The sequence below is a fragment of the Notamacropus eugenii genome, chromosome 1 (assembly GCF_028372415.1).
Source record: "Notamacropus eugenii isolate mMacEug1 chromosome 1, mMacEug1.pri_v2, whole genome shotgun sequence".
NCBI classification, from domain to species: domain Eukaryota; kingdom Metazoa; phylum Chordata; class Mammalia; order Diprotodontia; family Macropodidae; genus Notamacropus; species Notamacropus eugenii.
The window spans coordinates 431,817,368-431,833,438 of NC_092872.1; positions in this window are offsets into that span (position 1 = coordinate 431,817,368).

Here is a 16,071-nt window from a genome sequence, read left to right on the forward strand (position 1 = left end):
ATATCGCAAGATAGGAGTTGGAAGGGAACTCAGAAGATAGAATGCCAGAGCTGGATGGGACCTTAAAAATCATCTAAATTAAATTCATTTTATGTAGGGGTAAACTGAAACCTGAGAGGAGACTAGTTCTATACAAAGTTATAAAGCTAGTTAGAGGCAGAACTGGTCTCCTGACTCACTGGGTCAGGTCTTTTCATTTCTTCTCCCCGACCCTTCCAGCAGGTGGCTTCCTGAGAGCCTTGACTAGAAGGGAGGAGGAAGCTGCCAGGCCCTGAGTGCCTGTGGGTGTCCAGTAGAAGTTTTAAGGAGAAAAGCTTCAATGGGGCCCTTTGGCAATCAGCACCAACAAATCTTTCAAGTTTGTCCTGGGAAGGAAGAACTAGTTCTTATATTTCTTTCTTGAAATGCTCTGTTCTTTTCAACTTAATTGATGAGAATTGGAGAGCAAAGGAATTGGGGAAACCAAGTACTCATATTCTGGACAAGGGATCTTTATAAGAGAGTCAATGAATATACACAATCATTCCACTTTGCCAAGGACTTGGACATGGAAGGGAGATAGTGTGGCAGAGTGGCAAGAGTTTTGGCTTTAGATTCAAAGGATGCAGGTTCCATTACAGACCTGGCAGAAATCACTTCTGTCCTCTGGGTCTCAGTTTCCTCCTCTGTAGGAAGATGACTCCCAAGGTTCCTCTTAGCTCAAAAATCTATACTTCTGTAACTGATTGCATTGACTGCCATTTATGGCTCCCTCAACAGTGTTGGAGATGGAGCTTAGAACCCAACTTGCACCTAATTGAGGTCACTGATCAATGGCCATTCTGACCTAATGTAACAACTCTGAGCAGCACAGAATTCTGCTCCCTCTCTGGTTCAGCAGCCCTGGCCCAGCCCCGCGGAGGAGGGTAATAAAATGCTGGAGCTCCAACCCACAGCACACAGGGTACTGTCACAGTTCTCCATTAGCCCTGCTGGACCTCTCTCCAGGGGACCCCAGCCATGAAGCTCCTTCTCCTGGTTTTTGCCATTATCCCATTTCTGGCACAGACTACCCAAGGTAACCTGGACCCATCTTGAGGGAAGGAAGAGAGTTGGGACTGAAGTCATTGCAGGTGCTCATTTCTGTGGGATGGGGACATGTGATGAAGTCCATGGCCATCAATGAGCATTGAAATCTACCTGTGAAGAGCAGAGATGCCCCTGGGGTTACCCAAAGGTCCCTAAAGAGTCTAGACCAACATTTTTTCCTTTATAGGAATTTGGAGCTTCAGGAGAGGATAATATTTACCTGGTATGAGATGGTGTGGTGATTTGGAAAGAACCATGAATTTGGAGGGAGAAGACCTGGGTTCAAAGGTGGCCTTTGTCACCTGTGTGACCTTGGACATGGCCTCAGTTTCCCCATCAGTAAAATGACAGGGGTTGGACTAGAGTCTTTCCAAGGCCACTTAAGCTCTGTTTTTCTACCTGTGTAGGCTAAAATCAGCTTCAGATATCCTAATTTAGGAATTAAAAAACAAACTCTTCTCTAATGCAGTTAGATTTTTAGCCTGTACCCTAATGAGCTATAAGTTTACTGCCTATGGAGGAACAAGAGGAACTCTTTACTTTTCTTAAGAGTACCTTGTAAAAATGTCTTTGGTCTAGTATTCTGGGACATAGGAAACACAGTAACATCTGACACCATTTTCTTTGGGATTTTAACACAAATAGGTCATGTCTCTTCTCAGTCTTCATGTCTCCTAAGTGAAGGGTCCTGAAAACTGCAAGAGGCTGGCCTAGCCAATAGAGGCAAGTCCACATTGTTCACAGGACCATCTAGAGCTAGTCCTAGGATAGAGACAATGGGAATGAAGCTGATGAGAAAGAGTATAGAGAAAGGCAGAGACAGGAGCCAAAGACCATTCTGAGCTTTTGAGCCTGAATGGTTGGGTGGATGGTGGTGCCATGATCAGATCTAGGTAAGTCAGGAGGGCCAAATGGTTTTCACTGAAGGTGCAGAGTTTGGTTGTAAAAGTGTTGAGTTTGAATAACTGGTAGGGAATCCAGGTGGGAATGATCTATAGACTCTTGAAACTGTGAGCTTGGGAAAGGAGATTTGGGACTTATCTTCATAAAGATGAAAGGTGAAGAGTGAATTATAGAGGACAAAGAAAGCCTTTCAGACACACATATTCATATATGAGCTACATCATATTGCTTACCATCTAAGGGAGGAGGAGGTGAGAGAGGGGGAAGAAAATTTCAAACTCAAAATTTTTAAAATGAATGTTAAATTGTCTTCTCATGTAATTGGGAAAAATACTAGCTAAAAGATAAAAACAAAGATATGAGCAAAAACAGAAATGCCCACATTTTGGGAGACAGAAGGAGGAGGAACCAAGAGCAGAGAAAGAGTTAGAAAGTGATCTAGGAAAGTATCATGATCTGAGAACCAAGGGAGATGATAGGAGTTTCAAGATGAAGAGTATAACCAACATTATTAAAGACACTCTAATAGTCAAGGAGAATGAAGACAGAGAAAAGGGCATGGGATCTGGAAAGAAGGGCTCCTGCCATTAGTGACCACAGGGGTAGCTGTGTACTCCAAGACAATACAATTCATCCATGAAAGTCTTTGATTACTCTGGGAAGTGATTTTAACTCCAAGCTGTGTTGGCTGAGCAGATATTTGAAAATTCTGCATTACACACCTGGGAAAAAGGAAGATGGGAGTGATATTATGGGATATTATGCAGCCTGAGTCAGAGAGAGGTGGTGTTCTTATTTCCCTCACATGCTCAGGGGCTTCCAATGAAGAATTAGGGGAATCACAGACTAAAGAATCCTATTTAGAAAGGGAAGGGAGGCCAAACCCTGTTATTAGAGTCATAACTCACCTGGTGCAACCCCCTACACTTTTCTACAGATGACGAAACTGAGGCTCAGGGAAATATGTTGACTTACCCTTGGGCACATAGGTTAGTGTCAGAGGCAGTATTTGAACCCATGCCTTCTGACTCCAGAGCCAGCCTCCTTTCTACCATACTGTGCTAACTCCCTTAGATCACAGAAGCTTAATTTTCTTTCAGTGTTGAAAAGTATCTTAGAAATGTTCTAGTTCAATATTCCCCTCACTCCACACTGCTTTTTATAGATGAAGAAATTAAAGCCTAGAGAGGTTAAGGGTATTTCCTTTAATCATACAGGCAATGAGTTAAAGCTGAGATCTGTACCCAGTTCTCTGACTCTTAAATCCAGGACTCTTTCCATTGTACCATTCAGACAAGGGCCTTAGTTGACAGCCCTTCCCATCATCTTCTCTCCCTGCATCGCCCAAAATTTGGAGCTTGGTCAAGGTGAAGAAATCCTGTTAGCTGGAAATCTCCCAGGACTCTTAATTAGCATTCAAAAGGAATACATCTGAGAATGGGGCAGCTAGGTAGCCAGGTGTTCAAATCTAGCATCAGACACTTTCCAGTACTGTGACCCTGGGCAAGTTTAACCCTGTTTGCCTCTGTTTCCTCATCTGTAGAATGAGCTGGAGAAGGAAATAGCAAACCACTCCTAGCCAAGAAAATTCCAAACGGGGTCACGAAGAGTCGGACACAGCTGAACGACTAAACATCTTCTGGGGACTTATTTCCTGAATTTAAGAACCGGGAAGATATTAAAAGGCTCCCTTTGCATTTCCTGGGACAGAAAGATAGGGTGGGGTTGAGAGCTCAAGACAATCCTCTCCATCCTCTCACCTGCTCTGGGGGGAGGCTGTGGGGAGATAAGATGATTCAGGTGTACTGGGTGATCTCTGTGTAGCTGGTGTTTCCGAAGTGGGGGAGAGTCTGAAAGGTTAAGAAGTGATTTGCCCTTCCCTGGGAAAACAAGCTTCTCTCATCCTCTTGCTCGTTACAGTGCTTTCTTACCATTGTCTTACCATTCTCCCTGTCTTCCTCCAAGCCAGATCTCCCATTCTCTCCTTGTCCGCACCCATGGTGATGATATCCCTCGGAACTGGTGTTTGGGGTTACTGCATCAGGGAACCAACGTCTCTCCCCCGATTCCCCCAGGGTAGGCTCTACTCCTCTCATTCCCAGGTGCCCCCATTCACTCTGGGTTTTCTCCTTTCCCTGCACAGGTGGTTGGGGAGGGAAAAAATGCTGGAATGATGTAGGACTCTGTCGAAGTCACTGCATGAGTAACGAGAACGACCACGCTACCTGCCGCAATCGGAAAAAATGCTGTGTGCCGAAGGACAAGTTCTCGAAGGATTCCACGGAAGCGCCAGCGGCTGGCAGCGGGAGTTCCTCAGGAGGAGCACCTCCCAGTGCAGGTGCCTTGACCCCTCCACCAGCGGCAACACCGGCAGGAGAAGTATCCGCAGGCGCTCCTTTCCCCCCAACTCCATCTGTGGCCACCTCAGGTGCGGCGGGAGACCCCGCCGCAACACCCGCAGCCGCAGCCGCAGCCCCAGCCACGACAGAAGCCGCTGCAGCTACAACCACCTCCGCTGCCACAGAAGCCGCCACCACCACTGCTGCACCTGGCGGTGAATAGAAAGGAATAAGGACCAAGGAGAGCTCGGGTACCTCCTGATAGTGGTACATGTTCGTCTCTGGGTTCCAATAAAGCATTCGAGACCATCTCCTGTGGGTCGTCATTCACCCATGCACCATGTTTTTACGAAGCCCTAGATAAGTATATGGACCATGCAGTTCTGCAGGAATCCTGCTCATAGAAGGTAGGGTTGGGGAGGTGGAGGGTTGGCTGACATAGGAAGATAGTGGGAAGAAAATGAACCCTAGTGCTCACGGCTGGGGATTATATAGCCTTACTGAGAGCTCCTAGCCCGTGGACTTATGGACTCGTGTTCTCATGGGCAACCAGTGGTCTTTGCACAGGAAACTGCAGCCTCTCCCAGAAGGCCCTCATAGGAGCGGATGAGGAGGTCAAGACTGTCAAGACCCATTCCTTACCGAGGTTCTTTTCAGGGACAGAGGGAGCTTAATGAGATAAGGCTGGATGAAACTTAAAGGTAAACAGTCATCTTACTGAGCCCCAGTGACCCCGCACTGAATTCTGTGGCCTCTTCCGTGGGGGAAGCCTTGATCATCTTGATCATCAGGGACCTGAGCTCAGGAAAACTCTGCTTTTGCTCAGCTTTCTGTGAATAGGCTGTGCATGGTTTGTGGAGGCTATCTAAAGGTGAACATATGACCATGAGTTCCACAGAGACACCTGGAAGCAGCAGAAGGAACATGATCCTGATGTCCCTGGAATGCCACTAATTGGCATAATGTGACCTATTCACTAATTGAAAAGTGACTTTGGGCAAGGCCCTTAGCCTCTGGCAGATAGTAGGTGCTGTACAAATGGTTATTCCCCAGTACCCTCTTTTTCAGTCATACTTTTGGAAAACTGTCAATGCTCATTTTCTCTTCTCTCACTCAGTTTTTCCCTCTTTGTAATTTGGCTTCCCATTTTATCACTCAACTGAAACTACTCTCTCCAAAGGTAGCAATGATCAGTTTCAGGAATTACCAAATCTGATGGCCTCAGATTTTTCAGTCCTCATCTGGTAGCTACTCTCTCCTGAGTTTCTTTTCTGGGGTTTTCCCTCTTGGTAAGTTCTTCTTGGAGCCTCCATTTTGGCTGTTTCTGACTTTCTCAGCTTTGCCACCATACTCCCACAAGTGTATACTTCCCCTTATACACATTTCTCAGATCACTTTTGTGTACTGTCTTCTCCCATTGGAATGTAGGCTCCCTGATCAAACAAGAAGGAAAAAACCCCATTGGTACAAAAATATTTATAGCAGCTCAATTTGTGGGCAAAGAATTGGAAACTGAAGGGATGCCCAACAATTAGGGAAGGGTTGAACAAGTTGTGGCATATGAGCCACAATGGAATACTAATGGGCTGTAAGAAATGATGAAGGGATGGTTTCAGAAAATCTTGGGAAGACTTGCATAAACTGATACAGAGAGATGTGAGCAGAACCAGGAGAACACTGTACACAGTAATAGCGATAATGTCAAGATGATCAACTGTGAGGGACTTAGTAGCTCTGATCACTACAGTGCTCCACCACACATCCAAAGGACTCATGATATGAAAATGATATCTACCCTCTGACTGAGAACTGATGACTTCTCAGTGAAGATGGAAGCCTATTTTTTTCTTTCTTTTTGGTATTTTGAAGAAGTGTGACCTATAAAAAGTTTAAGTGACAATGTTTCTGGGAAATTAATAATTTTATCAATTATTTCTAGCAAATGATTAGTAAGAGGAATCAGTGGCACTCTTGAATACCAAAGAGCCCTCATGGAAGCCACTCAGGACTTACAGGCCCTGGGAAGAGTGGGTGTCCCTGAGGGTGCCAATCAACTCTGATTGGTTAGCAATTAATGACAGATTGAATATTAGAATGGGAGTGGACCCGTTCTAATGAGGGGGTGGTGGGGCAAGAGAGACATGACTTTGATCATGCTTGCTCCCAGGCCACTCCCAGGTTTAGGCAATCTAGGCAAAGAATTTATCCTAACCCAGCCTGAGTAGAACACAAGGGGCTTCCCCTGTTGGATGAGATCTGAACAAGATTGAGGAGAAAGTTAGTCCAGTCTCATTAACAACAATGTCCTTCAGATAGTGGCTTGGTCTAGTAGAGAATGAAGAACTGGGAAGATCTAGGTTATTTAATAATTATTTCTCCAAAAAAATAATGCAGAAATTTGTTCTGCATAACTATAAATATCTTTGTTATAGGTTTTATTTTTCTTACCTTTTAATGAAGTGAGTGAAAGAATTTGGAAAGTAATACAGTCTTTATTCCTTAATGAACAATGGAATGTAACTTCCTTGAGAGCAGGAACTCTCTTTTGGCCTGTATTTGATTGGTGAGTGCTCAGCAGGGCACCTTGCCTTCCCACTACTCTCTCTTGATTCTCTTTCTGCCTATCTGACTGGCCCTTTTCAGTGTCCTTTTCTAGATCACCCATATTATGCTGAGTAATTGCTGCTGTATTCTGGGCTCTCTTTAGTTTTCTGGCTACACTGTCTCTGTTGATCTGTTTATCACCTACAGATTTAATCAATATCTCTAAACATAGGAGGACCAGATCTCTATTCTCAGAGCAAGACTCTCTCCTGGACTCCATCCCAACATTGTTGTTGTTACTCAGCCCTTCAGTCTTATTTAACTTTTTGACCCAAGGAACCATAGCATGCCAAATATTACTGTCCATGGAATTTTCTTGGTAAAGATACAGGAGAGGTCTGCTATTTGTTTCTGCAGTGCATTAAGGCAAACAGAGGTTCAGTGACTTCGTCAGGTTCACAAAGGTACTAGGTGTCTGAAGCCAGATTTGAACTCATGTATTCCTAACTCCAGGGCCATTACTCTATCCCCTGAGCTATTTAGTGACCTCCTGTTGGATATTTCAGACTGTGTGTTCTGCAAACATCTCAAACTTAGCATTAAAATCAGAAGACATGAAGAGGCATTTCCCAGAAGAAGACAGGAAATTTATTTAAAACTATATGAAAAATGCTCCAACTACCTACTAATAAGAGAAAAACAAGTTAAAATAATTCTGAACTTCTACCTCTAATCACCAAGTTGGCAGAGATTACACAATTTTTCTCTTTCCATTCTGTTTTATACATTCTGTCCTTTTAAAACATTACTTTGATCAGATCACTCAATAGTCAAAAGGCTTCAGTAACTCCTCTTTTCCTATGTAAAAGGTCTTCAGTCTGGCATTCCTAACCCTGCATAACCTGGATTTATCCTGTCAACCTCATCTTGGTGGAATCTAATAATAATAATAAAGGTGCCCTCAGCCCCAATAGCCCCAGGTCTAACTTCCTTATGGGCCTCACTGAACAGCAGGCATGTCCTGATTTTACCATGTAATCTGCCTGTAAACACATCACAGGCCCCCAGACTCAATATCATCCCTTTTTCATATATGCCTTACTGCTCCACAACAACAGCAGCCATGGTCATAGAATGGAATCCCAGCCACTGCCTCTAGCTAGCCACTGCCCTAAGACTCATTCATCATATTCCTCATAGAAACAGCAGGTATGTCCATGGACACCGCCACAACCCTATCCATGTCATCTCAGACAGGATCACAATAGCCAGCCAATTAGAAAGTAGCACCACCAGAATGTCTGAGTAGGATATGGATCTCAAAACTTTGGGAACTTTCCCTAAGTAGGTGCCTGTGTAGCAATAGCAAAAGTTGTCTTTTAGGTGAACTCATGACATACAGAGGACTATTACAATATCATTGTCATACATACATGCCCCCCTATGTTTTTTTCTGTAGACATTGTGGGTAATCTCATGGGCAGACCATCAAGACTGGGACCCCTCCCCTATTACCTAATCCTTAGACAAACCCCTCCTACCTTTTTAATATTCATAAGTTCTGTTGTGCAATCAGCATTATTATACCATAAAATTACCTTGTCTTGTCTTACTGGAGCTGCTAGTTCTTTCTTGGAATTCTTTCTGTATCTATTTTACCCTCCGGTTCTAGAATATCAGGGCTGTTTTCCTTGATAATTCCTTGGAAGATGATGTCTAGGCTCTTTTTTTGATCATAGTTTTTAGGTAGACCAATAATTTTAAAATTATCTCTCCTAAATCAATTGTCCAGGTCAATTATTTTTTTCCAAAGAGGTAGTTCATGTTGTCTTCTATTTTTTTCATTCTTTTCGTTTTCTTTTATAATTTCTTGATTTTTTTATAAAGCCTTTACCTTCCATCTACTTTATTGTAATTTTTTAAGAACTATTTTCTTCAGTGAGCTTTTGGACCTCTTTTTCCACTTGGAAAATTCTGCTTTTTTATGGTATTCTTCTCACTGGCTTTTTGGACATCTTTTGCTGGTTGGGTTATTCTATTTTTAAAGGTGTTATTTTCTTCAACATTTTTTGGTATCCTTCAGCAACCTGTTGACTTGTTTTTCATAATTTTCTTGCATCATTCTCATTTCTCTTCCTAATTTTTCCTCTACCTCTTATATTTGATTTTCAAAATCCTTTTAGAGCTCTTCCAGGGCCTGAGACCATTTCATTTTTTTTTGGAGGCTTTGGATATAGGAACCTTGACCTTACTATTTTCCTCTGGTTGTATGCTTTGATCTTCTTCATCTGAAGAGATGGAAGAAAATACCTTTTCACTGAGAAAATAACCTTCTATAGTCTTATTTTTCCCCTTTTTGGGCATTTTCCCAGTCAATTGCTTGATTTTTGAGCCCTTTGTCAAGTAGAGGGTACACTAACCCAGGCTTCAGAGGTTGTGTGCAGATGTTCTCTGAGATATCTCTAGGGGCTTGTCAGTTCTCAGTTCCTACATAGTGGCATAACCATGAGAGAGGTTCTGGTTTGCGTTCTTGTCTGTGAGCAACTGCAAGCTCTCTTTTCTACCCTGGAACTGTGAGTAGGATTCCCTCTCCACAGCCACCACAAACTCTGCCAAGGCAGCGCTCCCCCTTACCCCTATGAGCACCACTCAGGACTGAGACACAGATCAGTCACTAGATTCCTCAACCATCTGTAGGCTGAGAGCTCAGAAGTGACCACTGCTACAGCACTGGGGATAGGGCAGGGGCTAGATTATGCTCCCTTCTAACCCAGGTGAGAGAACTTTCTCAATGACATTTGAAGCTGTCTTTTGCATTTGTGGGTTGAGAAATCTGGAAACCACAGCAGCTGCCTGTGATTCAATGCACTGAAGCCAGCTCCAATCCTGTCTGTGCCAGTGAAGACCACGCTGGACTGTGCTCTGCTCTGAGACTGGTGCAATAGATCTTTCCTGTCAGCCTTCCAGCTTGTCATGGACTGGAAATCAGTTTCACTCTATCATTTTGTGGCTTGTGCTGCTCTAGAATTTGTTTAGAGTCATTTTTACAGGTGCTTTAAGGGCTTTGGGAAGAGAGCTTGAGTAGGTCCATGTTACTACTCTCTTATCTTGACTCTGCCCCACATACTAACTCCTCATGCTAGAAAACGAACAAAAAACCAAAAAACTTGAATCTGGGATCAGTCATTGCCAAGTTGGCTCAAAGACAGAATTTTAATACATGAGATTCCAGGTTCCACTTTCGTAATTTTCATAAACAATGACCAAACAACTTATTAGGGAAAAATCACTCTGTATCAAATAAAGTTGTAAGCCTGTTTATTTTAGCAATGGGAGATCCCAGCTTCTCACTAAAGCATTTCATTATTTTAGAATCTCATATGATTCCTTCAACAACTCCTTTCACAGAATTAATAAGATTTTGTTATTGTTCTTCAGTTGTGTCCAACTCTTTGTGACCCTAGTTCTGGTTTTCTTGGTAACGATCCTGAAGTGGTTTGTCATGTCTGTCTCCAACTAATTTTACAGATGAAGAACTGAGGGAAACAGGGTTAAGTGACCCGTCCAGGGTCACACAGCTAATAAGTAAGTGTCTGAGGCCATATTTGAATACATGAAAATGAGTCTTCTGGATTCTAAGCCCTTTGCTCTATTCACTGTGTCACCTGTTTTGTGACCTCACTAAGGCTAAAGATTCAGGATAGTGAAAATCTGACAAATCCCCAAAGAACTTCTCAGATATTTACAAGGTCTGTGGTACTTTCCCAAACTCTAAGTACTTATATGGTTATTATTAATTTGAAGCAAAATATGCTCAATTAAACACCTGATAGTTTTTAAAAACACCATAATGACAACATTCACTTTCAAAAGAGGAGCTAATTTTGCAACAATGCAATTGTATCACCTGCTTGGTAACATTTTTCAAATTCACAATGTTTCTTATACACAATGATTTTCCCCAAAATCACAGTATAAGGAAAATTATGTGAATAATAATTCAAACAGTTTATATCAATTTTTGTGGTATGTTTTAAATACTACAAAACTTTCTGCAATCAATTAACATCAATTCTATTGAATGCATTTCTGAATCATTTTACATAGGAAAGGACTTCATCCATCTAACAATGTCGCATTCTCTACTAATCACATTCAAATGGCCAGTATACAGTAAATTAGACTTTTAGTTCTTATTCAAGCAGTTCCAGATATTTTCCATTAAGGTATGATTTCCCTTTAAAGGGTTAAATATCAAAGTTATCTTAACAGGAGAACACATCTCTCTTTTAGTGAGACCACATGATCATTAATTATTAGGACAAATTCAATCACATGAAATCTGGATTTACAACCACAAAGGGTATCACTCAAAATGTCATTTTTCTCAAGGGTCATCCATTGCCGGCACCTTGATTTATCCCTCCATTGCAGAGATCCAGGGCAGCAGTTTCACCTGTATTATCTTCTTAAAATACTTCAGCATACAAAAAAACTTAAACCCAGTATTTGGAAATTGGCAACAAATATGTTACATTTCAATTACAGGATTTGTCCCTCGTTAGTTTACAACTCCATAAATTTCTGCCACCCAGGAAAAAGTTGTCCTTTTTTCGCTTGTCTAACTTTATCTCTATAACCCTAACCTAACCAGGACTGAAATGACAGAGAAAATAATGTGTAGTTTTTTCCCCTAAAACCTTATCTCCCACTGAAAGTAAGCCCCTGCTGTCAGAGATTAAGAGTCTAGCATCATATTACAGAAATATTTCAAGGATGAAAGTTCATTAGTCTTCCCTAGCATTGTAAACTCTCTGGCTACAGGGAGTGTTGTTCTTCTACACAGCAGTCTTTATAACTGGCTGCTTTTTCTCCTTAGAAATCTTTCGGCGGAGCCAAGATGGCAGAGTAGAAAGACACACATATGCTAGCTCCAAACCCACAGCCCATAAAATATCTGTAAAGAAGAACTCCCAACAAATTCTGGAGCAGCAGAAGCCACAGAACAATGGAGAGGACGAGATTTCCATTCCAGAGAGCCCTGAAAACCTGACGTGAAAGGTCCGTCGTGCCCCGGACACAGAGCGGAGCCCAGCCCTGCCTTGGCCACGCAGCACCCAGAGGAGCAGATCCAAGTGGGCTTCAGGGACAGAATCTCCAGCAGCTGCGCAGGTCCCTCCACCCATAGGTGACAAGGGTCTGTGAGAGAGTCTTTTTGCGTGGCCGACAGGGGAGTGGGGTGTCCCTGTGGCTTGGGCCCCCTTGGGAGGCAGCAGCAGGGGGTGGCGGACAGGGGCTCCCAAAGCAGGCAGGAGCCCAGATCCATTGTTGAAGGTCTTCCCATAAACCCCCTGAGGGAACTGAGCCCCCTGAGGTGGCCCTGCCCCCACCTGAGCACCTGAACTTAATCTCACACTGAATAGCAGCCCTGCCCCTGCTGAAATCCCTGAGGCTGGGAATCAGCTTTTGAATCTCAGACCCCAAGCACTGGCTGGGAGGATCTGGAGGCAAGGTGGGCATGGAAAGAAAACTCAGAAGTCAAGTCACTGGCTGGGAAAATGCCCAGAAAAGGGAAAAAAAATAAGACTACAGAAGGTTACTTTTTTGGTGAACAGATATTTCCTCCCTTGCTTTCTGATGAGGAAGAACAATGCTTACCATCAGGGAAAGACACAGAAGTCAAGGCTTCTGTATCCCACACATCCAAAATAAATATACCATGGGCACAGGCCATGGAAGAGCTCAAAAAGGATTTTGAAAATCAAGTAAGAGAGGTGGAGGAAAAACTGGGAAGAGAAATGAGAGAGATGCAAGAAAAGCATGAGAAGCAGGTCAACACCTTGCTAAAGGAGACCCAAAAAAATGCTGAAGAAAATAACACCTTGAAAAATAGGCTAACTCAATTGGCAAAAGAGGTTCAAAAAGCCAATGAGGAGAAGAATGCTTTCAAAAGCAGAATTAGCCAAATGGAAAAGGAGGTTCAAAAGCTCACTGAAGAAAATAGTTCTTTCAAAATTAGAATGGAACAGATGGAGGCTAATGACTTTGTGAGAAACCAAGAAATCACAAAACAAAACCAAAAGAATGAAAAAATGGAAGATCATGTGAAATATCTCATTGGAAAAACAACTGACCTGGAAAATAGATCCAGGAGAGACAATTTAAAAATCATGGGCCTACCAGAAAGCCATGATCAGAAAAAGAGCCTAGACATCATCTTTCATGAAGTTATCAAGGAAACTGCTCTGATATTCTAGAACCAGAGGGCAAAATAAGTATTCAAGGAATCCACAGAACACCGCATGAAAGAGATCCAAAAAGAGAAACTCCTAGGAACATTGTGGTCAAATTCCAGAGCTCCCTAGTGAAGGAGAAAATATTGCAAGCAGCTAGAAAGAAACAATTCAAGTATTGTGGAAATACAATCAGGATAACACAAGATCTAGCAGCTTCTACATGAAGGGATCGAAGGGCGTGGAATAGGATATTCCAGAAGTCAAAGGAACTAGGACTAAAACCAAGAATCACCTACCCAGCAAAACTGAGTATAATACTTCAGGGGAAAAAATTGGTCTTTCAATGAAATAGAGGACTTTCAAGCATTCTTGAAGAAAAAACCAGAGCTGAAAAGAAAATTTGACCTTCAAACACAAGAATGAAGAGAAGCATGAAAAGGTAAACAGCAAAGAGAAGTCCTAAGGGACTTACTAAAGTTGAACTGTTTACATTCCTACATGGAAAGACAATATTTGTAACTCTTGAAACTTTTCAGTATCTGGGTAGTGGGTGGGATTACACACACACACGCATACACACACAGAGAGACAGAGAGCACAGAGTGAACTGAATAGGATGGGATCATATCTTAAAAAAATGAAATTAAGGGGTGAGAGAGGAATATATTGGGAGGAGAAAGGGAGAAATGGAATGGGGCAAATTATCTCTCATAGAAGAGGCAAGCAAAAGACTTTTTAGTGGAGGGAAAAAGGGGAGGTGAGAGAAAAACATGAAGTTTACTCTCATCACATTCGACTAAAGGAAGGAATAAAATGCACACTCATTTTGGTATGAAAACCTATCTTACAATACAGGAAAGTGGGGGAGAAGGGGATAAGCAGGGTGGGGGGGAGGACAGAAGGGAGGGCAATGGGAGGAGGGAGCAATTTGAAGTCAATACTCTTGGGGAGGGACAGGATCAAAAGAGAAAATAGAAGCAATGGGGGGCAGGATAGGATGGAGGGAAATACAGTTAGTCTTAAACAACACAACTGTTATGGAAGTCATTTGCAAAACTACACAGGTATGGCCTATATTGAATTGCTTGCCTTCCAAAGGGAATGGGTGGGGAGGGAGGGATGAAGAGAAGTTGGACCTCAAAGTTTTAGGATCAACTGTCCAGTACTGTTCTTGCTACTAGGAAATAAGAAATACAGGTAAAGGGGTATAGAAAGCTATCTGGCCCTACAGGACAAAAGAGAAGATGGGGACAAGAGAAGGGAGGGATGATAAAAGAGAGGGCAGATTGGTGATAGGGGCAATTAGAATGCTCAGTGTTTTGGGGTGGAGGGAGGGGATAAATGGGGAGAAAATTTGGAGCCCAAAATTTTGTGAAAATGAATGTTAAAAGTTAAATAAATTAATAATAAAAAAAAGAAATCTTTCAAGGTAGCTGAAACTATAAACAAAAGTAGACACAGCACATGTCAAAGATTTTCCTGAGAAGCATTTCCCATAACCATTTATGTTATACTATGATTATATGACAAGAAGAACACCTTTTCAAGGAGCCTGAGTGAAGGAGTTGAGAGTGGAAGAAAATAACTGAGCAAGGAGGAGGGGAGAAGGGGGGACTGTCATCAGATGGTCTCCTTTAGGGGGTGAACTATGAGGTGAGGGTCTTTTCTGAGAGCATGTGAGAAAGGGGTGCCATAGGAGGCTTGAGGAGAGATGAGGAGGTTTGGAATAGCTGCTGTGGAGTGTGGGAGAACAAATCAATTAGGGAGGAACAGAATATTTGACTTAGTGCAGTGAGACCCACTGAGGTCAGATAACATAAAATTGTAGTGGGCTTAGTCATTGTGTAGTTAGGTGATTTCTTCCATTTCTGTTCAGCAGTATAAGAATAGGAGCCTTTCAGGATTCCTCCAAATTCTAGTGCTCTCCTTCCCTAATTCCCTTGTATTCATTTAATGTTAATTCTATGTGTACAACATACGTATGCATATATCTATATGACCATGTGGCCTTGAGGTTGTAGGCTCCCCACCCCTGGGACTCCAGGCTCAAGGATGAAATGGATAGATGTGACCCACAACTGGGGAGAGCAGGAGAAGGGCTGCACTGGTAGAGTCAGCACACCATCAGGGGAAGGGATTGGCAAAGTCCAGGATTGCTGAGGATGGACTAACTTTCCTCCAGTCTTGAAGAGGAACATTGAATTATCATTATATCTGCCACCCCTCAATATCTGTAATCTGGGAGTATGATGTCTAGGAGTGCAGAAGGAAATACACTTCTCTCTTCACTCTTGGTGAGGAAGGGATAGTCTTTACCCCCTCTTCACTATTATATGAAAGACCAACACAAATAGTGATTAGCTAGTAAATTCATTTATCCAAACAAGACAGCAAACAGAAATCAGAGAACTTTTATGGATTAGAGCCTATTGAAGAAAACATAAGAGTAAAGGAGCTCTTCATTTGGGATCAAGATAAGCTCCCAGAAGAGAGTGCATGATCTATCCCAGAGCACTCTAGAATTGGAAGCCCTGGAGACCAAGGATCATGAGGGCATTGGTTCCCATACATATCTACGGATCTGAGGGTTGCTCTCAGTCTCTATCTGTCTCTGTCTCTGTCTCTCTCTGCTTCAAGTTGTACACAGGTCTTTTACTTCTTTCATTTTATCCTCACAACACTGAGATGAGATGAGAACTAGATTTTTCTGTTGAAGAAACTGTGGGGCCATTATAACTAACTAGTAAGTGTTACAGGTAGGATTTTAAGCCCAGGCCACTGCTGACTCCAAGTCTAATATTCTTCCACTATACCACATCCTTAGATTTCTTAGTACATTCCCATGAAGTGGACTCCCCTTCCCATCCACTCTATTTCTTTCCATGTCCTCACCATTTTCTTAACTTAGAAGTTTCCAAGTTCTTTTTTGATTTCCCTTTCTCTTTCAGATCCTTATGTGATCATTAATTTAGATCTGAAAG